This window comes from Zootermopsis nevadensis, unplaced genomic scaffold (assembly GCF_977971745.1).
Source record: "Zootermopsis nevadensis isolate Lab colony 2312 unplaced genomic scaffold, Znev_1.0 Znev_ptg000006l, whole genome shotgun sequence".
Lineage (NCBI taxonomy): Eukaryota > Metazoa > Arthropoda > Insecta > Blattodea > Termopsidae > Zootermopsis > Zootermopsis nevadensis.
Window position 1 is genome coordinate 6,656,857 of NW_028259138.1, and position 22,833 is coordinate 6,679,689.

Below are 22,833 nucleotides of genomic sequence, written 5' to 3' on the forward strand. Positions count from 1 at the left end.
CCTGGAGATTTATAACTTTTCAACTTCCCAATGGCTAGTTCCACTTCATCTAAGCTAGGTTCTGGCACCAACAGTTCAGCTGTATGCATTTTAATCTGTCTAATATCACCAGTATCATGAACATTTAAGAGCTCGCTAAAGAAATTTTTCCACCTATTCACAATTTTTATTGGATCTGCAAGCAAATTGCCACTATCATCCTTTACCAAATTAGTCTGGGGTTGATATCCTTTCTTAAAGTTATTAATGCCTCTGTACAGGTCTCTGATGTTTTTTTCCTTACTATTTGTCTCAAGTTCAGCAATTTTGCCCTTCAGGTATTCCCTTTTCTTAGTCCTAAAGGTTCTACTAGCCTCACGTCTCACGTTACATAGATTATCCGCATTTGTTTTGTTTGGGTTCTGCAACCATTGAAATTTTGTTTGCTTCCTTCGATCTATTAATTTTGAACATTCTTCATCAAACCACGGTTTATTTTGCTTTCTCCTGTAGTATCCTAGTTTCTCTTTTGCTGAAATTTTGATGCAGTTTCTGACATTTTCCCACTCCCTGTTGATGTCCACACTTTCATTATCCTCATTTGTCTCTAAAATTTGAAACCTATTCGAAATTTCAACTTGATATTGTTCCTTTGCCTCTCCCTCACTTAATTTTTTCAAATCAAATCTTTCTGTGTCAAAATTTTGTTTAGTTCGTCTACTTACTGAAAGCCGCTCCCTCACTTTTGCTACCACCAGATAATGATCAGTGTCGCAATCTGCTCCTCTGAATGATCTCACATCAATTACATTTGTCTGCCTTCTCTTATCTACTAAAACATGATCTATTTGATTGTGTGTTCTGCCATCTGGGGAAGTCCAAGTGTATTTATGAACATCACGGTGTGGAAATTTTGTACTTTTTACAATTAAATCTTTTGACGTAGCGAAGGTCACTGCTCTGACGCCATTATCATTACTAAGTGCATGGAGACTCTCGCTGCCTATTGTGGGTTTGAAGACATCCTCCCTCCCAATTTTTGCATTGAAATCTCCTAGCAGAATTTTCATGTGATACTTGCCAAATGTATCAAATACTGATTCCAATTCTTCATAAAAGCTATCCTTGATATCATCGCTTTTGTCTTCAGTTGGGGCATGAACATTAAGGACAATGATGTCGCACCAACGTCCTTCCAAAATTACGTAAGACAACCTGTCACTAACAAATTCTACTCTCTTAACTGCTGCCCTAATTCTGCTATGAACAAAAAAACCCGTCCCTAGCTGATGATTGTCATTCCCCTTTCCATAGAAAAATGTAAAATTGTCCACTGGGATCGTGCCCTCCCCCTCCCATCGCACTTCCTGCACTGCCACTAAGTCTAACTTATAATTCCCTAATTCCCTACACACTGATTTCAGTGCCCCAGCCCTATAGAGGCTCCTAATGTTCCAGGTACCAAATCTCATGTCCTTTTTCAATTGCCGTGGTCGTGCCAAAGAGTCCGTCCTGATCCGAGGCTTGGTTGATTTTTTCGTAACACATATTTTTTTTAAAGGTGAAAGGTTGTTAGCCCTACACCCAACCCCCAACCTGGAGGACCAGGGTATCACTCTTAGTCTAGCGCATCTCCTTAGACCTGTCCGGCTTGGGTGACCCTACCATGAGCCGAAGCTCAGGCCGGCATAGCCCTAAGGGTCATTTGAGCACGCAAGCCTCCTCACCCGGCAGATTGCCTTCGACAAGGTGGTGATACCTTCGAGAAGGGGACATCTATCACAGCATGAAAAATAAGTGAAGACGGAAGATGACCAAGTCTTGCATTTTCCGTTACAGGAAAGATCTGAGCTCAAGCCAGTCACTCAGACGTGTCGTGGCGAAAATTTCAGCAGGTGCGCCACACGGTTCTCCGAGCAGCAGTAATTAGATATAAGGAAGTAATTCGATCCACTTCTTCGACGGCCACTCGAACTTCATTGGTGAATAGTTATTCGGGCCACAGCGTTGAATGTGCGGGCGCCCGATCTGGCGATCTGGCTACTCCTCAGGTGCATTGAAGTTTTCCTTATACAGGTGAACCTTTTAAGAAACGAACAATTCGTATTTACGAACATTGCACGGACTAATAAATTGCGACTCCCAATTCATTTAACGAACACAGAACCCCGCGCTTAAGAACATACTACGCTGGAAAAATACTAATCCATCTCAACCTTTGCCTTACTGGGGCTTTTATAGCTGACCTAGCACTCAGAGTAAGGACGTTAAATAGAGGGAGATGATAAGCCGGATACAAACATTAGCTGTTATGTAATCCTTCTTGTAATTAGTGTTGTCCGTAACGCTTGTGTGTACTGTTGTTACAACAGTTGCCATGGTAACGCTACTAAGCGGTTTTCGACTTTATGGAATAATGATTATATGACTCTGTGTGTCTGTCATACCGTTGTCGTGGTAACTCTGTTAAGGGATTCTTGGTCTTATTATTTGCATTACCGGAAGTTGTTTTGCTTTCTCTGGAATATAATAATTTTAAAATAAAATTATTATATTGAGGAACACAAGCATGATGCAATTAAGATATAAGCTATTTCTCTGGAAGCTAAAATGCAGACATTCGACTGGTATTTGTAAATAAGAACACAGTTTCTCGCCGGTTACATTAATATTAATAACGTTATATTCCAAATACTGATTTGCAGAATAGTAAAACTACTTTGCGCTTAATCGTTTCAAATTCTTAATAATTTTTGTTTTTGGTCTGGCAAATGTTGGTCATCACTACAGCAAGTTCACCTGACTTTATCGTCGTTGGTCCAGTAGCTCACTTTATTGTGGAGGCAACAGTAATTTTGTAGTTAGTGTTCATCTCGTGAGGCCTGGTCACAAACCTTCTGTGCCGACGTCTAAAAAAACAAGACTTTAGTGAGATTTCAGGTTCTCACGGCGACGAGTGTGAAGATAGTTGTCTTCTGGGATGTTGCACCTTTAGTCTGGTATATACTGACCGACGTTTCAGAGGTGCTTACCGCCTCCATTATGAAGGCTATCCGTCAGACTAAACGGCGCAAAGCCTCAGAAGCCATTCATTCGTCTTCAGAAAAAAATTTTGTTAAGCAATACTAACTACGAAATGAAAGTGATGCATTTGAAATGCTTACAAGAGAATGCATATGTTTGACGGGCATTGTTCCATATGTGTAGACAGTGGCAGTTAAGTTGAAACAAGTTCAAACGTTGGAAGATAAAGCGACCGCCGCCATGTATTTGATTGCCTCAAATACCTTGGCATGACAAACCTGTATCCAGAGCTGTTCCATTTTTCCAGGTACACCACAAGGAAGTTAACACGTATGCGGACTACAGTTACTTGGGCTGAATTTTATTTGCATCACATGTCTGTCTGTCTGTCACTATAAGCAACTTCGACAACGAAGTTCATAGACAATAGCAGTTTGTTATAATGAAATCAGAATTTAACAAATTGTTTTACCGGGTAATTTAAAGCACACGACTTGGCTGTAATATAAAATGTAATATAACAATTTATTAAAGTCACATTTTTATAACATATTATAGAGTTGACTTTAAGTATTAAACTCTCCTGCATTAATAATATAACACAGGCCTATCATTGTGCTACAATATAATTGTGGGATTTGAGGTTTTCACAGAGGTGAGTCTGAAGATTTCTGTCTTCTGACATATTGCGCTGTGTAATCTGGTAGATTTCCACCAACGTTTCAGAGGTCATACCGCCTCCGTCATCAGGGCGATGAATGAAATATAATTTTTTTTATAAATATTGAATTTGTCTTTATAAACAATACACACTTGATAAATTAACAAGTGCATTTCGAAATGTTAAGGATTGATAATATGAAATTATGAGGTGGCCAAAATGAAGTCTGATTATAGTATTTAAACAAGTATAGACTGATCGAAAGTTATGCAACCCATTCCTGACACGTATTTTATTTATTAAAAAACGTAAATTACATTGAAAGGAAAAGAAAAGAAAAGGGTTATATTAAGTGTTGGAAATGTCTGCTACGTTCAGCGATGGAGTTTCTGCAGTGACTTCTGAAATGCACAGTTCAATGTTGTTTTCATTTATTTTGATATGTGAGGATGGTTTTTGTGCACGTTCTCATTAAAAAGACGGAAATATACTGGTTGTAGATCCGGGGATCGAGGGGACCATAAGCTTGAAGAATAATGCTACCACGAATGTACTCTATTAACATCTGCATTGCTGAATCTGCTGTACGCGCTGTAGCCCCGTTTTCTTGTTCGCCAACTTCCAAAAGGGAAATGCAGTTCACAATCAATTCCTCGTTACGTTCAACCTTTTTCGTTTTTCCGATTAAAATGGGACCAATTATCCTACATCGAGACAGCACACCATACTCTGACTTTTAAAGTGTGTAACGATCTTTCTTGGAAGGTATGAGGATTTTCAGCACTCCATATTCTGCTGTTTTGGCTATTAAAGTATATACTTGCTTCACTACTTTTGAGAACTTTATCTAAAATGTATACACCCCCTCGAATGAAGCGTGGAAACCATGTGCTGTACTGAAATAGTTTTAATTGTCAGTTTCTCTGAGTTCATGCATGACTTGTGCACGATATGGATAAAATTTAAAATCTTCGTAGTCTTATGCACACTTCCATAGGATAATCCTCTCTGAAGAGAAAGTTTCAGTAACTTCAGTTAAGAGCTCAACGAAGTTTGAAGGATATCGTCCAAAGTATCAGCACTTAACTCCGAAGGTCGTCTGCAACACTTTCTGCGTCACTAAAGCGGTTTACCAGTTGAGATATTGTCGATTTGTTAGCCACAGGAGAATCGGGAAGTGTATCCCAAAACTGATTGTGGCAACGTTAAGTAAGAGACAGAAGCATGCCGTGACCTGTGAGGGCTCTTTTTTTGTCACTACGATATTGCATGTTTCTTATACAGTATTTCCAAATACGAGTTTCTGGTAAAGACGGGTTTAGTACTAGGTTTCCGTTGAACGAGAGATGAATCGTCCTGATGACGGAGGAAGTATGAGCTCTTAAACGTTGGTAAATATCTACCATACTACACGACGCAACAACCCAGAAGACTGAAATCTTTTAAAATATTAGGTTTGTCATATATGAGAAAAAAAGATGGATTTCGCAAACTTGGAAGTGAGTAGTAACTGGATTGGATAATTGCCGATCAAAGTTTCATGGCCCAGTCTGACCCGTACAAAAATGCACCCTGGAGGCTTAGGCAACAATGGATAAACCATGTGACTGCTAATGTCCTGTCAGATATGATCTTAATATCCAGAAAGGATAAATACAAATGAATTTGTCTTTTATTATTTCCCTTTAAGACAACTTTTTTCATATGCATCGGATTACAGTGATTCTGGGCACTCGTTGTGCGTGACTGAAATGAGAATCCGATTCCTTTCGAGGAATGACAAATGCCGTGTCACTGCTGTATCGCCTCAAGGTGATTAATGAAGAGCATGAACTTTGAGAGCGATGTGCTTCAGAGCACTACAGAATTCAAAACTCCGATTTAAGTAAGATTTATTTTTAAAAATAACTTACGACACCTACTTTTCTTCAAGTGTTTCTGTCCAAATGGTGTAGCCAAGCTGCCTGAAGGAACTTAAAGACATTCGCTCAGCACATTTTTCTTTTATATATATATATATAAATGCGCGAATATAATCTTTCTTGGCTACATGATTCGATGCGTCATTATCGGGCCTCAGTACGTTTCGTATCACGTGTTCACCAAAATTTAAGCCTTCATATTACATCACTGCTTCCCAAAATTTTTCCTTCATTACCGAAAACCGCTTATCAGAAAGTCCTTTTTACCCAATGTATATAAAAGATAAAAATTAGCATTGGAATATTCATTATATTATTTTAAATAAATCGAAAATAATACAATGAAGATTACCTTTTCCAATTGTGTACGGTACGATTTATAAACACAGCCAGCGCGATACTTACCTCACACCGTCATAGCTAGCAACACACTGCGCCTAAAGTTTAGACTAGACTCACTAACTTTAGTTTAGTTTAGGTTTTTCAATTTTCCACGTGCATGCGAGCGTGGCAAAAATGATTGAATCTAATAACAAACGTATGGCGTATTTATTAAATAGCAAATAAATAAGTGTTAGACTGTTTTAGAGTATCGGTGCACAATGACTGATCGCTTTCTTCAGAGTACTTCTTCTACACTTTTACGGTACATTTTAATGTGTATTCTGAGGTGTGTCTTTACCCAAAGAAAAACCACTTTTACCCATTTTTGGATAATTTACCCAGGTTTGGAAAACACTATATTACATGGTTAACTAGCCAGAGTTGTTGTAAATGATCAGTTAAAATATTAAGTCATTGAGATTTGTTTAATAATGTTCTTTTACAAGGTTTATAATTCTTAGCATACGATTGTATTGTAACTAAACAATTTTAATATAGAGACAACAAAGTGTTAAAACACATAAAGTGATTTTTTTATATTTTAACGTAAATACAAGTAAGCGAAGGGTAATGGACCCATTAGAAATGTGTGAACAGTGTACTATGATCATGATGACACGTTAACGGCGAAATATGAAGGAACATATGCTTATAAGAAAAATTAATAAAATTGTTTCATTTCATTTATCTATCATGCACGAAAGTTGCCGAGTAAGAGATAAAACCCAAAGTTAATATTTTTACAACTTGGCCGTCCATTTTGGTTCTTATCTTCCGCTAGTATAAGCTCCAGTATGCAGAACAACACAACCCAGCAACAGTCATGTACTAAGACACAAAAGTGATATAAAAATGTGCCCATCCCTGAGTAATATCCTCTCCTAACCTTCCTCGTGACACTTGAGTCAAAGTAACTTTTGTTACTAGGGCGCTGCTCACGCCGTTTTCCAGAAAAATATGCTGGTACGGTGTTTTCTGTTGTGTGGCAGTTAAGGCGCCTAATGAAAGGAAAATACCTAATTACTCCGGCCAAGAGAGAAGATTAGTCTACTGAATTTTCTCCCTTACGTACTTCCGTTTAATGCAATTTATTTATGGAATTTATATGTCGAGTAACAACCCAGCATAAGGGTCTGTAGTAAGTTAAATGTTAAGAGAATACTTAGTTTATTTTCAATCTGAAACTTCAAGAGATTTTGAGGACTATTCTCACATTCATTCACTGAAATGGAACTCAGAAATTTAATTTTTGAGCCTGTGAACTGGTTTTGGTTAGGATGTAACAGCGAACTTTGATATTGGGATAGTAACAGTTATTGCCTCAAAATGGACTTCGTTCAAATCGAATTTAGAGGAATGTAATACTGGGAAATTTGAGTGTTGTACGCATGCTCTGTTCTCGGGCTAAACTTGTTTGCTCTGTTCTTATAACATATGAAGATAATGTTCTTATTTATACCATGTGAAGTCAACGTTTAAATTTTAATTTCATAATCTACGTTTCCTTGTGAACTCAATAATAAATTGATAACGATGTACAGGAAATTCGACATTGCTTTGTCACTAAGATATATGTAATTTGATGGACAGAGTTTATTTGTATTGTGTAATCTGCTTTGTCTAAAAATGAAATCTGTTTTTGAAATATATCTGATCGGAAGAGACTTTAACTGTGAGGAATTCTATACGCTGAAGTTCCACGCCTGCTCTAGATGCTAAGACATCTCGCGTTTTATAACTGAAGTACAAGTTCCGGTAAAGAACAGTTGGTTTGGAGTCTTGCACATTACAAAGCGTGTTCTCTTTGCAGTCTGGCTCTAGTCTTTATAATTGAGTTGTTGGAACAAGAAGTTATCTGATTGTTTCCTTTCTTTTAAAAAAACGAAGAATAAGTCTGCACGAGGTCATCCGGCAGCAAAATACATGACGATATATATTTGCATAATTATCATTACATTAGTGTATTGAAAATATTGTGATAAATTACAAACAAAGTATTTACGAAGCACCGTACATTTATTTTTATGGTATGCTTCTTGGAATTTATCTTAGGAGAAATATTGTTAGCAGAAACAAGAAATTAATAATATAAATAATAACTCAAGGAAAAAGGAAAGAATAGGTTCGTCGCTCTCTTTGTACGAACATCGCAGTTTGCGGTAAAGATTGTAGGTGGGTTTTAAATTTGGTCTATGTCAGTCCAATATAATACCAACGAATATTTAACGAAATACAAGGCGCCTGTGCACTGTTTTATATCTCTATAGTGCGATTAGTTTTGTAACAATAAAATTGTATTTGCAGTTAATGCACACCAGAGGCAGTGATGTATGCGAAATACTTTGGAATTATTACACGCAAACGATGGCCCCCGGGACAGTTACCTCTTTTTTAAGCGGCTGTTAACTTAGTTGACTATTTCCGTTCTTTAGTTTATTTAAACGAAGCTTTCTCAAATTGGTAGGTTATGTGGCGTCTAGTAGGAAGATATTTGCCAATAATAAATTGGGAAAGATTCCGAAGGAAGAGATTTTCGTCTATTTTAATCTAATCGATAATTTGTGTGTAGGGACTGACGAAAACCACGATCAACCTGTCAGAATAACCTATTTCTCAACTGACATTTGAATTCGAGAACTAGTGAATACGATGCAGAACTAGTAAACACTGAATCACAACGTTTCGTACCTTGTATTTGCATCTGAAACGTAGACGCATTTGGATTCTGCAATCCAAAGAATAATACACTGTTCCTCATAAAGTACAATGCCGGCGAAGGGTTGGTAAAGTGGGCCACGGCCCAGAGAGGGCTTCGCATGCCTTAGACCTAGGCTTGTATGTGTCTAATTACGCTGTTGTCGTGTGTCTTGTTATGTACGTTTATCTGAGAACAGCTACATTCAAGAAGAATTGAGGAAGCCTGTGGAGAGTAAACGACTTTTTTTAAAAGTCTTCCATAAAATTCTATTGTTGACGGTAGATTGATTGTGTACTGTCAGGTCGACATTATAGACTTCTTTTCTTCGTAGTTTTTGAGTAATTGGCAATTGTTGGAAGCTTTGTCAACAATGACGAACTTCTCAGTGTTTAACCAATGATGTTATTTGGGTACGTTCATACTATGCATATTAGATTTAATTTTTCTTCAGATGAGTGGTGCTATAAACGAATAAACATTTTTTTAAAATTAGAATCACAGCCTTAACTAACTTTCTGGCCTTGGTAGACAAGCTCTATACAAACATGTCGTTAATTCAATAATTATCCGTGTTAGGATTTATAGCCTAAAAAAAGGAAGACTTCCATGAATGGGGTAAGACAATTCTAGAGAGAGAATTTACAAATCGTTAAAGTTACAATAATTAAAATAACATAAATTGCTTTGCATTAATGTTTAAGGGTTTTCGCTAATTAATCTTGCCCAGGACTTCGCGATTGGATACACCTCTACTGGTTTTCAGAAGAGGAAAATAATTTTCGTGGAAAACAAAATTGGTTGCGTACTGAAGCAAGGATTTCCTTGAAAGTGTTTACAAACACAGCGAATGAAACGGGGAAAAGTAACTTGTTGGTGGGATATAAAATTGTTACCAGTAGCATTAAAAACATACGGTCAACGTATTACGAAAACAAGAAAAGTAGACGCTTCTAAGAAGTCAAGAAACATCAAGAAATCAGGTATATAAACCAAAAGCAGCGCAATTATTTTTTATTGACACTTCAACGAATGTTTTCTGCTTCCTTCTGCCTCTACAGCTTCCAAGTAAAATCCGATTACGTTTTTTCCCCATGTAATATAAACACTCGATCTGTCACATATTACAGATAATTAAATTCAAGCTCGAACTAATTACGTAAACATGTCTGAAAAGAAGAGAATGAGATGCGAAGGACAGTATAAGAGAAGGTGGAAAGAGAAAATCACGTGGGGGGGGGGGAGAGAAAGATTATTACGTTGTTAGAAGGCCCGACACTTCGCCCGTTCGTCCTCTTGGTGAAAGCCTGTGAAAGTTTAGACGTTACGGTGGTGAGGATTTGTAGTTTTAAGCAGATGTAGGAATTTTAATTTTCTGCTAGATAATTTTTAAATGATTTGGTGGCTTCCGTAGCAAGGGGTAAATTTGATTTAATTGTAGTCAGAATACTGTATGGGAAGCATGCAGTATACCGGTAAATAAATTAATGTAACATTTCTTCATATCGGCCGCGACTACATATTACTTAATTTCAACGGGTTTATCCTTTTTCCTTAGGGCCGGATGTCGTCTGTGAGCGCGCGCAAACATAACCTCCTACAAACACCAATCATATACATGGATATCATTATTGCTTTCAGAATATGTGCTTCTTCATCATGTCTCTATGATTAAGCTCTTTCGTTGTCTTATAGACTTAACTATAAAAATCTTAATTCTAGAATCTGTTTGATGCGGATCACTGAATGGGACATCAGCCAGTTGCATGGTCTCTATTTTCGTAGGGTAGTACGGCACAGAAGAATTCGAACTCACGATCACAATGTTCTAGTGACTCAAAACCGTACACGCCGTAGACTGAGCGACCACTGAGATTGACCAGAATGTATTTTTAACATGAAACGTAGCTTGAATTTAAAACAGTTCTTTGTGCAGAACCCTGAAATTTACCAAAAGGCTTCCGTTGGATCACAAAACGAGATACTGTCGATTTGTTTGACGCAGGAGAATCAGGAAATGTGTCCCTAAACTCATTCTGGCGAGTTAAGTAAGAACGTGATGCCAGGCAGTGTTCGACGATGAATACTCGTTGAACCCGTCAAAGAGGCATCTGCACTTCGAGACTTTGAAGACTACTAACGGACTTGTGCGATCAGGCTACATGGCATGACATACGTCAGCTCTCGTGCAGTGACAGTAATATTGCGTGTTAATCCACTCGAATTATATTGAAAGCAACCATCAATTAGTACCGTTTTCCATCGATTTTCAGACGCACCCGATTTCAGAAATTTTAAAATGTTCAAAAGTGCGTTTTAAATCGAGGAAATACGGTATTTTAATATGGATTGCTTGACTTTTCGATCACCGAGTATTTAAGGAGCTGCTTGGCTTAGTTTTATTCTCCTTTTATTTGTTTGCGGTATGTTACGTCATCAGTAGACTTGGGAGGTCACCGTCGCATACTCGTAGTTATGAAAAGAGCAACAAATTAGAGCGACTTGCGAGCCAACACCGCCCTTGGCGTCTCCTCTCAATCGAAAACGGGATCTACCTCAAGCTGCTACACCACATCAAATGGCCATATGTGGTTCGCATAAATCTTCTCTGGGACATGACGTGGAATAGTCCTGATAAATAGAAGATTTCTACTCCTAGGAGGAATCAGCAGGGTGTCCTGGCCTTAAAGTTGGAAGCTGTTTTGAAAAATCTTCTTCTCGCTACAGTCCGTTGTGGACCTTGACTTCCAGTAGTTTTCCACCATTCTTGAAGGTGCTTAGCCACTGTATGCTATTTTTTATTCCCACGATCTTCATATCCTCTTCAACCTCATCTGTCCATATTTTACGCGGTCTACCTCTTTTCTTTGTTCCTTACATTTTAGTTGTCATTATATTTTTTAGGCATTCTGTCGTAATTCATCTTTTTGATGTGCCAACACCATCTCAATATGAGATATTTTATAAATTTTATGATATCCGCCCCTTCTGATACATTTCTGTCTCCTTTTTGGTTCTTATTCTCTAGCTTTCTTCATTTATGGGACCGTAGATTCTTCTCATAATCTTTCTTTCAAATATTCTAAGGGCCTTGATTTCTTCTGAAATCATTGTCCAAGTTTCCGACCGACAAGTTAGAATAGGTCTTATTATAGTTTTTTTATATTTTTAATTTATTGTTTCGTGATAAACGTTAAGACCTTAAAAGTTTAGTATGAGGATAATATGAACGAAATTATGTTATACAATTCACAGATCAACTAAACCAGGGGATCTCACCCTTTTTCGCTGGCGTGCCACTAATTCAAATTTAACTCATTAAGTGTACCACTGACCAAATGCGTTAAGGGAAAACATATTTATGTTAATATTAACTTTTGATTTTCTTACTTAGTTCACGTACCACTCAACATTGTCTCGCGTACCACTAGTGGTATACGTACCATAGGTTGAGAAACGCTGAGCTAAACTATTGGTCCCACCTATAAAAGTTACTTTGTGTGGGAAATTTTAATATTTCACCACAATTTGGTATAATGTAGACCTACTCTTAATTCTTAATCACAGTATGTGCTGCAATTACAGTATAAAAAGGTGCAGTAGACCTCCTTATATTCCCACCTACTTGTCTTTTGCGTATCGAAAAAGAAACGCCTCTCAGTTCTCCACGAGGCCATGTTTGTATTCCCAGTGACGAGTTAAATATTACTAGTCTGCGGTCATATACATTTTGTGTCCAATTTCCACAAAGTCTTTAAATTTGTAATCGTGATATTGACTAAATTGTGTGGTTTACGGAATTTAAATATATCATAGTTGAATTAATTGCATTTAACCTGATCGGGTTATGGGAACATTAAGAGAAGACTACTAGAACCATGCTTCTAGATAGATGGACTATATTCTGCAGCTTTTGTTGTACAAGTGAAAGATCAAATCAAAATTTTAAGAATCAGCAACACCTTGCAGACAGAAACTGATGTGGCAATTTTAGGAATATGGCGTCAGTCATAATAATAATAATTCAGTTAATGCAGAAATTACACCTGTGTTCGAAATATCATGTAGAACTCTATTTACCTACTCTGAAATATAAATGATGTTTACATCCAAACAAAACAGGCATTTTTATTAACTAGTAGGAGTCGCTAACCGAAATCTTACATGATCTTTAAACCGTAGAGAGGTGACTTAAAATTTCATCATGAGTAACAATATAAATTTTGATGTGTCTGCAGGCCTTGTGCATTTATAGAAATGAAGCACATGGCACAATTGGTGAAAATAATAAATATATTGTAAGAAAGACAGAGGTTGCCGTTTTGACCCTAAGAATAACAGAAACATGTTTTATAGAATAATATAACCTATAACGTGCACCAAGGGCACTCACTAAGCACATTTTGTGTAAGCATAGTTTAAAATAATTGGCATCCATCAGGGCCGTCTGGATAGAATTGTTTGCACTAAACACAAAAATGTGAGAAAAAGGAACGAAGAATGAATTGTCTCGCACCTGAAAGCTGTAGCAGCGAATGTGAGCGAGCACGTCGCCGCTGGAAACGGTGAAAACGGGGCTGTTCGTAGCTCGCATTCATTGCCTCGTTAGTGTTACGAGAACTCGGGTTAGTCGTTTGCTACGGATGAGGAAGGAGACGCTAGAAGACCAGTGGTCTAGTCCTGGCGGTCGCGTGTAAGTGTAGCAAAAGTTTAATGGAGAGTTGCAAATATAGAAGTCCAGTTACTGGCACTTCAAGTGTAACTTCATAACTGTGCTCGCTCGTCGCGGTTTAGCGGAATATCGCTGATTATTACTCTGTACATCCCAATTATCATCATCATCATCGACATCTTCTTATTGTTGTTGTTATTTCCTACTCCAGCTTAAGTTTAATTTTTTCATTATTTTATTTTCTTTGCTATTGATTTTGTAGTGTTAATGTGAATATATTCTCTTTGTTGTACTTTCAACTCAGATGCAGTGCATTTTGCGTAAAATTGAGCCCTAAACTTTCTTAAAAAATAAAAAAAAATACGAAAAGTTTTTGAACCAATATTCTAGAGGAGCTAGACAAAAACTGATTGCGAATAGAAGTGAAAGACTGTACGCAACAAAACAGTATTGTAGACCTCATCTTAGGACACGTAGGCATTAAATATACAGAATAAAAATTTTATGAATTTTTAAGCCCTTTGAGGAAAGACGAAGTTTCAAAGCAAGTGAAATCTAAGACTTTTAGTTCAGGTACAGGTGACAAAAATGAACAGAATATATATATATATATAGGGATATCTGTTGGAAAGTAAGTACTTGGAAGACCGAAAACTAGGTGGAAAGTTTGTATGTTCCTTTGGTAGACGGAAGATGGATCTGGCGTAGGATCTTACTCAAATGCTGACGTTGGTATCAACGGCATTGAATGTTTCGTTTCTTCTGCCAGAGAGTTAGTTACGGACAGATTTGCTCTGCTGTTTGAAAAGTCGTCCCATTGAAAACAAGAGCATGAAGATGGCTGTCGTTTGGTTGTTGCGCCGTGTATTCTGGTAGAGGCTTACCGACGTTTCAGAGGTGCTTGGTGCCTCCATAACGAGGCGCAACAACCCAGAAGAAAACCATCTTCATACTCGCCGCCGTGAGAACCTCACATCTCACTAAGACATGAGCAAATCTATTTCATATTCATAGTCATTAATATCCCACAAAGTCTAGCTCCCTGAAGAGCGAACGATCTCGTGTCAGCCAAGCTACAAACCAACATTGCTTATTAAGTAGACAGTAAGATAAGATAAAGGCGAGGCCGACCAAGAAGGAGATGGAAATAACAATTCATTTATACTCAGAACCGGTTTTGGGCCCAATCCTTGTCGAAAGAGAAGAAGCAAACGGTGGCTAAACTGACTTCCTGGAAGCTAGGCCTTCTGATTAGGCGCACAATGACGTAGGTGGAAGCGTATTTATTTTTCGCGTGTTCTTATTCTGTCTGACCTTAACCGAGCCAGTCTTGCTCCTGGCGGTTATGTGAACCGACCGCCACCCCCCTTAGTTGGAGTTCCTTCGTACTATCTGAAAAGTCCTTTTTACTATTTTTCTGTAGTCCAGGGCCTAACTAGAGTTAATATTATCGAAGACGAGATCCCCACAGGGTTTTGAACAGGTGGAAACATTTCTTTAACCATGGGGTTCATGATACGTTGGTATTTACCTGCAAGTCCACATACAGTCGGAACCCAGAAGACCAACTTTGATATCTTCCTCGCGGTGAGAATCTCGTATCTATTTATTTAACCATGTTTCTGTAAATAACAAGAAATGGCAAGATGACCTCCGCTGGAATACACAAACTTTCCAATTTTAGTGAATTTTCAAGTCTCTGTGACCCTGATTTTAATTTATTCCAGACACATTTCTTCCCTTGTTTCGTCTTGGCCATCGTGCACTGAAAACTTGAGTCAGAAATGAGAACTAAGACCATCAACGTAATGAATATACGAGCATACTCGTATTAATGGATTAGGAATACAAGAAAGTGTTATTTTACTTGTGTTTAATTGAATATGCCAATATATAATTTCTAAAACAATTTAAAATAAAAGTAGCAGATCTTAACGAGATCTACACAGATATTTTGTCACGTGTCATTATCCTTGTTTTCTTTGCGATGAGCCATTTGTTTGAGAGAATTTGAAATTCGACTAGTAAGCGTAGTACTGAACCGAGAAAAACTAAAATCGAATTCTCCTCAAATGTTTGGTGTTAAATCTGTGAATCATATTTGATATAAATCCATTCACGAGGACGGAGACGTCTGGCCATTATTCTTCCCTTTTTGCGCCTCGTGTACGGAGCGCGGCAGAAAGTGTCTTAAGATGCGATTGAACTCGTAACGGTTCTGTCACTGAAGTGAACTGCAAGTAAAACTTCCTGTTGAATAAATGTAAGGATAATTTCGTCTTGACAGCATCTGACGAATAGCCATTCGCCTGAATCCTTTCCGTACTAGATGTTTGGCGACATCATCCTGGAATTAATGAACTTACCAGATAGCCCAGAAAATGCCATTACTTAATGTCTAGAAATAGGTATTCATAGTAAACACTCCGTAAGACTGTAACACCACGAACTATAAAACTTGCGGAAACTGACGCATTCTGTCTCGTCAACTGCATTCTTTATCCGACATGGATTCCGATAAAAAAGTGATTCAGTTAATACCTGATTTTAACATCGAAGATGGAAAACATTTGTCCGTGTAAGGAATTAACCTAACTGAATACACATTTCTGTATAAATAATTAGATACGTTACAATTCTACACAAATTATCTAAATTTGATTTTTACTTTTGTTTTAAGTATTATTTTTGAGCCACCCGATGTTTTCAATATGTGTTGTTCCTCACAGGCTGTTTAAACTGTTTGTCGCCTTCTGATTCAAGTCTCAACAGCCCGGGAGGATACGTTTTCGTATTCATTATCGCCTGTGCTGTCTTAGATCTGGACCTATTATTAGTCTTCAGTTTACTGAGTAGCTTTGTGCATGGACAGTTGGTCCATCAGTCGTGATCCCTTGCTACTAGTGAGAAACCAATTCCATTGAGCAGAGAACATGACATTATCAGCTCAGTGGTGAAGCTCTTAGTCACTCGGTTGGTCCAGATATTCCCAGTATTTATGGAACCGAAGTGTTCATTACTGTCTTCACAAGAGCTCGGGACTGGACGCTATCTTGAGCCACCTGAATCCATTCCTGGGGATCATAATTTCGATCCAATACAGGGTCTGTTGATATAGTATTGTTTATTAGGCATATATAAGTGAAATACTGCAGTGCATGAGCTACTTACAGACATAAAAATTACGACGAAACAGTTAGAAAAGAAGTCCTGTTTTAACAATTTATTTACGAAGTCGGAATTTCCAGACAACTGGTAAATTACTTGGTTGTGTTCTAACAAATGTGAAATTAGAGTTTGAACACGTGAATACTTGTACGATAAATTTATATTTCGTATTATCCAAGGATATATACATACCCTTCGGTATTATTATTACTGGTAACCGATATTGTCTTGTTTCCATGAGACAATCAAATCATATTAATTTTAGTAGACAGGATTTCATGTGTTTTGTTTCTTTGTTTCGTGATTTCTTTCAAGATTGTTAATGGAACTAAGCGTCTGTCATATGAAGTCTGTTAATTTCAGTGCACAAAAATCGACCCTGGGCTAATATGCCTATATAATATTTTTCCCGGGCTTAAATGCTGTTGAGCTTCCTTTGTGCCAAGAACAACCTTCCCTGCGTCCTTGTACATCTGCTTCTTGTACGAATATCTTCGTGAGGCACAAATTGAGATATATTTCAGTTCCTGCGACATTTGTCACGTGTCTGAGAAAAATGCTGGGGGAAACTAATTTTTATGCCAAAATTGCAACTTCATTTAATTCTGTAAAAGCGATTTATTTGAAAAAAACTTACAATAGACTGAGTCCATTTTAGCTCGGGCAGCCCCTAAACGCATGTAACTTAATGTCTCGGTATTTTTTATCTTGGTGTAATGATCTTGGCATGATGATGGTGCAGTATTTTCTCGCAAAAACAAGAAAGAATCTGTGTGATTATTTTAAATATGAACAAGAGATTCAATTCTAAAGGTTTTTGACAACGGTAGTTTACACTTAAAATTATTCGCTGTCAGGACTTTATCCATTGTCTAGTCTTTAAAATCACGACGTTTCGGAGGCTGGTTCCTCTCACCTGAAGACTGAGACAGAACCAGCCTCCGAAACGTCGTGATTTTAAAGAACAGACGATGGAAAAAGTCCTGACAAAGAATAATTTTAAGTATGAACAAGAGATGTATTGTGGAAGTAAAAATCTTGTGACGTCATTGAAATACAATATCTCAAGAACGTTTATTCGGTTTATTATTTTGTAAAAAGTAAACTTTGCCCGCTAAGCGCCATGTAGGCGCTTGGGGGGGGGGGTGATAGCTCCTACTCATTCTTAACCTCGGCAGTAGACAGGGGTGAGTAGTAAGCGTCAGGCCCCGGTCGCGCATTACCCCCGGGAAAAGACGACGCGGCAGCCACTGGACAGAAGGTTGGGTGAGACCCTTTGTTGGTATTCCTTTTCTGCATATTTTGGAAACTTGCATGGAAATGTGTGACACTAAGAGGTTTCTTAAACAATTAAAAGTGAAAAAAAATTCGAAGAGTTAATGGAAATGGGTAACAGCAAGAGATTGTTCAAATAAAAAGTAAAAAAAAATATATAAATCTAAAATTCCAACAAGAGAAATAAAAACATAATTTTTAAGTAGGAGGACATATAAGTTGTAATACCAGTTACTCCAAATACTTCTTTTTGTTTTTATAGTCGTTTTTATCTGTTATTTCAGTGCTATATTCTGCGTAATTTTAGCAACGTGTTGTGAGCACGTAATTAATCCGTAATCTTGTTGTCTGTCGTAATTAAAGAGCTATGTACAACTTGCGCAAATAATTTGTAATGTGCGGGTTGTGATTTATTTCTTCAGACATGCCATTAAGTGTGAACCAATGCAAAAAGGCTAGTTGGCTGTATTTCATGTATGAGTTAGATTTCACATTATTTTTGGCATTAAAATTAACATAGAAGATGAAAAATAATGTAGTTAAAAATGTCATTATTGCATTATAGACGGAGCCCTGTTCAATACAAAGTTGAGGAGTAAATGGATAAAAATAATGTTTTAGATGAAGTCCTTATCATAAACCTGTATAAGAGAAATTTTTGGAATTTTTTATAGACAAACATACAAAATATTGTTCTGCTGTTGGAAAACTTTCGGAAAAAACATTTCTGACCGCACAAGATTAATTGTTAAAAAGGATTTATTAAACTTTCTCACTGTAACGGGCAGAAAGGTTACTTACAATTTTAAATTTGTATGATCTCAGACCTATGCTGAAATCGTAATAAACTATCAGAAATTAATGACATTAAAGTGAAAACTGTTCTTAAGGAAATTTGTTCAACTACTGCGTTTAACATTTTTAAAGTTGATTATTTCGGATTAGGTTTTTAATTTTAATGTGAATATATAATCTTTTATGAGTTTTAAGACCTTCTGTGTCTCCCTATATTAATGTCACACATTGCTGTCAAACGTTCCTGTGACTCTGTAAAATTTTAATTTGCGCAAGAAACCTGTGTTCATATTTTTCACAAATATAAGCCTCAGTAAAAAAACAATAAAAAATATATATGCATTTCCAAGAACAGTATACGTGTACTAAAATTTCAAGACAATCGAACTGTATTATGTACATCACCTGTCTATAAGGAAATTCATTGAACCCGTATGAAATGGAAAGATCACGTGGATAACTGGGGTGAAGATGCTGAAGTTAGCAGGTAATTCGGCCTGCGGGACGATGGGCAAAATGAAGGCCGAGGAAACACTGGAGAGATAATGTTCGCGAAGTATACGTTTAGGTGTAACATAAGCATAGGATAAGCGTCTTGTCGTGCTATTATACAGAGTTCGGCAGCATTCATTCTTCATTTTTAAAGATTCACTAGTCGACCACGATTTATTAAAAAATGTTCAGAGTAATGTGAATTAAGAGATAAGTGTTTATAATTATCGAGGAACATTATAACAAAGTTACTTCTTAAATATAACAACCGTCAGATATCTTACATCAAGATTATGGATTGATGCACTTGTTTCATAACACTACCCACTACACGCAGTAAAATTGAAGGTGATTTCTTCAAAAATTACCTGTTCGAGATATTTAACTTTGCAGGACGTGTTTAAGACACTTTTCTTTATAAGAAATCACAAGCCGACAGATCGGGCGAACGGGCTGGCTGGCCATAGCGGGAAACTCTTCGATGTTTAAACACAGAAACTTTGTTATAATGTTCCTGAAAAATGACAAACGTTTGTTTTTCAATTCACATTATTTTGAATAATCTGAATAAGTGTGATCGACTAGCGTAAATTTAAAATGACGCTGTCGCATTCTGTATAAAAATAATGGATCTTTGCGAACAACGCATCTGAATTTTCTAGTGCCGAGGCATGTGTTAGCATCACGACGCAATCCTGAGTAAAAGATTGTGACACGTTTTTTCTAATTCTTGAAAGTTACGCTCTCTAACCCGTTCCTGTCTGTCCGTTATTCTGGAGGGACACGCGTCTCTTGTTTTTCTTGCCGATGGCGAGATGATGCCATATCTCAAAGGTCCCTGCGGTGAACCAGTACTACGCAATTTAACAAAAAGTTCTGCAGGATATTCAGTCGAGTTAGTCTTAAAAATCCAGTTCAAGAATGTCATGATCACATCTTGTATATTGGCCTAGATTTGTTTGGTTACAAATTTTTAGCACAAAATATAAACCATTGCTTTACAGTGATTATTTAAATTCACGTCTGTATGACAAATGTTTATTCATTGCATCACAGAAATTTTTGCTATTAGCATATGTTTGATATACACGACGTTTCGGATTTTTCTCTACTTTAGGTTCTAGTTTTAATGCTTTATTAATTGGTAGCAATGATTGGGATCCAACCAGTGACCCGTCGAATAGTAACCATATGTTCCCCACTCTAGTTGTTTGTTTATTGCTTTTCAAAGAATACTGTAGAACTGTTTTGATGGGAAAACCCTACATTTCTTTTAACATGAGTTTGGCTGGTTATTGAAACAACGTGCTTATTCCTTGTACTCGGCACAAATTGTCATTCAAAACAGAACTCAGCAATTAAGTAAAGTTTGTCCCGCTACGTGCCGTACAGGCGTTTGGGGGGAGTGGAGGTATAGCTCCTTCCTTTCTTGACCTCGGCACTAGATGGGGGTGAGTGGTCAGCATCACGCCCCGGCCGGCTTTACCCCCGGGAAAGGACCCCGGTACCCATTGTAGAGGAGGCTGGGTGGGCCCCAGAGCCGGTCTGGACGCAGAGGCTAGAGGAAAAATCCTCTGCCCCCGTCGGGGATCGAACCCCGGTCGTCCAGCCCGTAGCTAGTCACTATACTGACTGAGCTATCGAATATCTGCAATGGGCCGCAGTGTTTTTTTTACCCCTTGTGGAAAAGTGTGTGCAGCGTCTAAATTCGTTTATCTTTGGGACGATTCTGGCAAGAAGCCCCTCTAAAAGAGATACTTCTACTTTGGGGCCAAACTCTTTGCAAAGATTCTAGCCGAGAGTCAGGCAGCAGAAACGAATCCGGGCAGTGACCATGTAGAAATCCGTTACGGAAACCAGAAGTAGCTGTACTATTCGAATTTACTAGGATTTATCACAGCCATCTAAATAAATGCAGACCGGTAGTTCAGTGGACTGGCGCAGGTCAAGGCTACTCAGACATCGCCTACCGGAATTAACTGTATTGAGCCTTAGAGATCATTTGCACATTTTTGTCAACCTCAGTCAGCTACCTGATCGGCAGATGGAAATGCAACGTAGATGTTACGTGGTCTGTATTTAAGGAATATAGGAGTTTACTTCGACATAACATTGACCATAAATATTGATAATGGCTTCGATTTAGGTCAGAGTGTGTGAGACACTAGATCTTAAAGAAATTGGGTGTGGTGATTGTATGCGATCGGCTTTATTAAGATTGGATGCAGTGTCAGGTTCTTGTGACGGTGGTAAAGGCCTCTCAATGAGCTTTCCAAGATGGACTCTGCTCCACGGTGGTGGTGTTACAAAATGTATCGACTTAGGACAAGGATTTTCTCTCGTTCCTCGAACAAGTGTGTTAACAGAGAAAGAAATTTGTCTAACCATCATGACTATTTATTTGAAATGGCATGATAGTGCGGCTGCCTGTTTCGTTCTGTTTTATTATGTCTCATTGCTTCACACGTTAGTTCTGGAAAGGGCAGGCCTTCTTTTGTTTGTTCTTAGATTTTGGGGTTACAGCATCGAATGGCAGGGTAACTACAACGATGTATGACGAAATGCCTGGAATAAATTTGTTGTGGCCTACTTTTACTGTCAGAACACTTGTGTGGAGGAACTGAAAAGAACTACAAAAAATCTTAAGCCAGGCTAGTCGATCTCTGAGCCTAGAATCGAACTTCCCGAGTACACCGCGACATTAGGTCGTGGCTTGTGAAGGCGGTGGCGTTGTGCGTGGACGAGACAGTGAACTAGCGAGTGACTGAGGAGCGAGGTGATTGTTGCAGAGATGTATTCAGGCTGTCAGAAAAGTACAATTTGATGCCCTCCATAATCAAGACTGTTTGTAAATGCACAGAGCATTAACAATGGCAATAATTAATTGTAATAGTGTAGTTCTAAAGAATCCACAACAGTGATATTACTGATATGCATTGCGGCATTTAACGACACTGTATGAAGTGATGATTAAATATAATCGAGTAAGAAATGAGAATTTATAAAATGGCTAAGAAAGAAGCATTTTTGTCTGTAGCAACGTAACAAGGAATGTCCACTTTTTCTTGTGCTATTTTGTTTATATTTCATCTGTTCAGTGAAGTTAAACGCTCGCTGGAACCGAAACATTTGATTTTAATTTAAATTATGTTACTTGACTTTGGTGCCGAATTCAGCTGAGACCAGTCCCCTTCCTTTCGAGAATAGCGTAGTGACAGTTATAATCCAAATCTAAAATATTCTGATGCTTATCGTATTTGAAGAAATTAAACTTATTTTAAAAACTACGTTAATATTTAAAACGCGTATGTTTTCTGAGAAATCGCACAGAGCATTAATATCTTGGAATCATATTTTATATATCAATATATATCTTAAAGTGCTGAAATATCTCCAAGTAAAAAAAGAGTAAAATTTGGGCAGAGTTTGCACCGGGAAAACGTACAAACCAATAAAGCGTAATCCGGGATCTTTGTGTATAAGGGGATCATATAACAGTGACCTATTGATGGAGTTAACGTGATCATGGCCTCCATTACAATGGAACTCCACATATAGCAACAGACCACTCACTATTCAGGTTGCGATTTGTAATCATTCGTATTCATCCTAAAGCTTGACCTGTCTCCATGTTGGTATTCAGTATATCTGGTCGATCCAAAATGCTGCTAGCCAACAAGCAGTCGTCTAAGATCTGTAAAGTTTATAGTCCCGCAAGTTATGGTGTTTTGATATCTTAGTGGATGCAGCCTAATCACTTGTTTAG

At 37.7% G+C, this 22,833-nt stretch overlaps 1 protein-coding gene across 3 annotated transcripts in view; it reads right to left on the reverse strand.

The window, feature by feature from the left end:
- Nucleotides 1–22,833, reverse strand: part of LOC110837475 (uncharacterized) — a 72,403-nt gene that overhangs the window by 35,622 nt on the left and 13,948 nt on the right. The window contains exon 3 of one of the 3 annotated variants that reach the window (XM_087343629.1): nucleotides 14,869–14,959. The exons of the other annotated variants lie outside the window; for them this stretch is intronic. The gene's annotated coding sequence lies outside the window, so the exon portion shown is untranslated. The remainder of the gene's footprint in view (nucleotides 1–14,868; nucleotides 14,960–22,833) is intronic. 3 annotated transcript variants of the gene reach the window in all.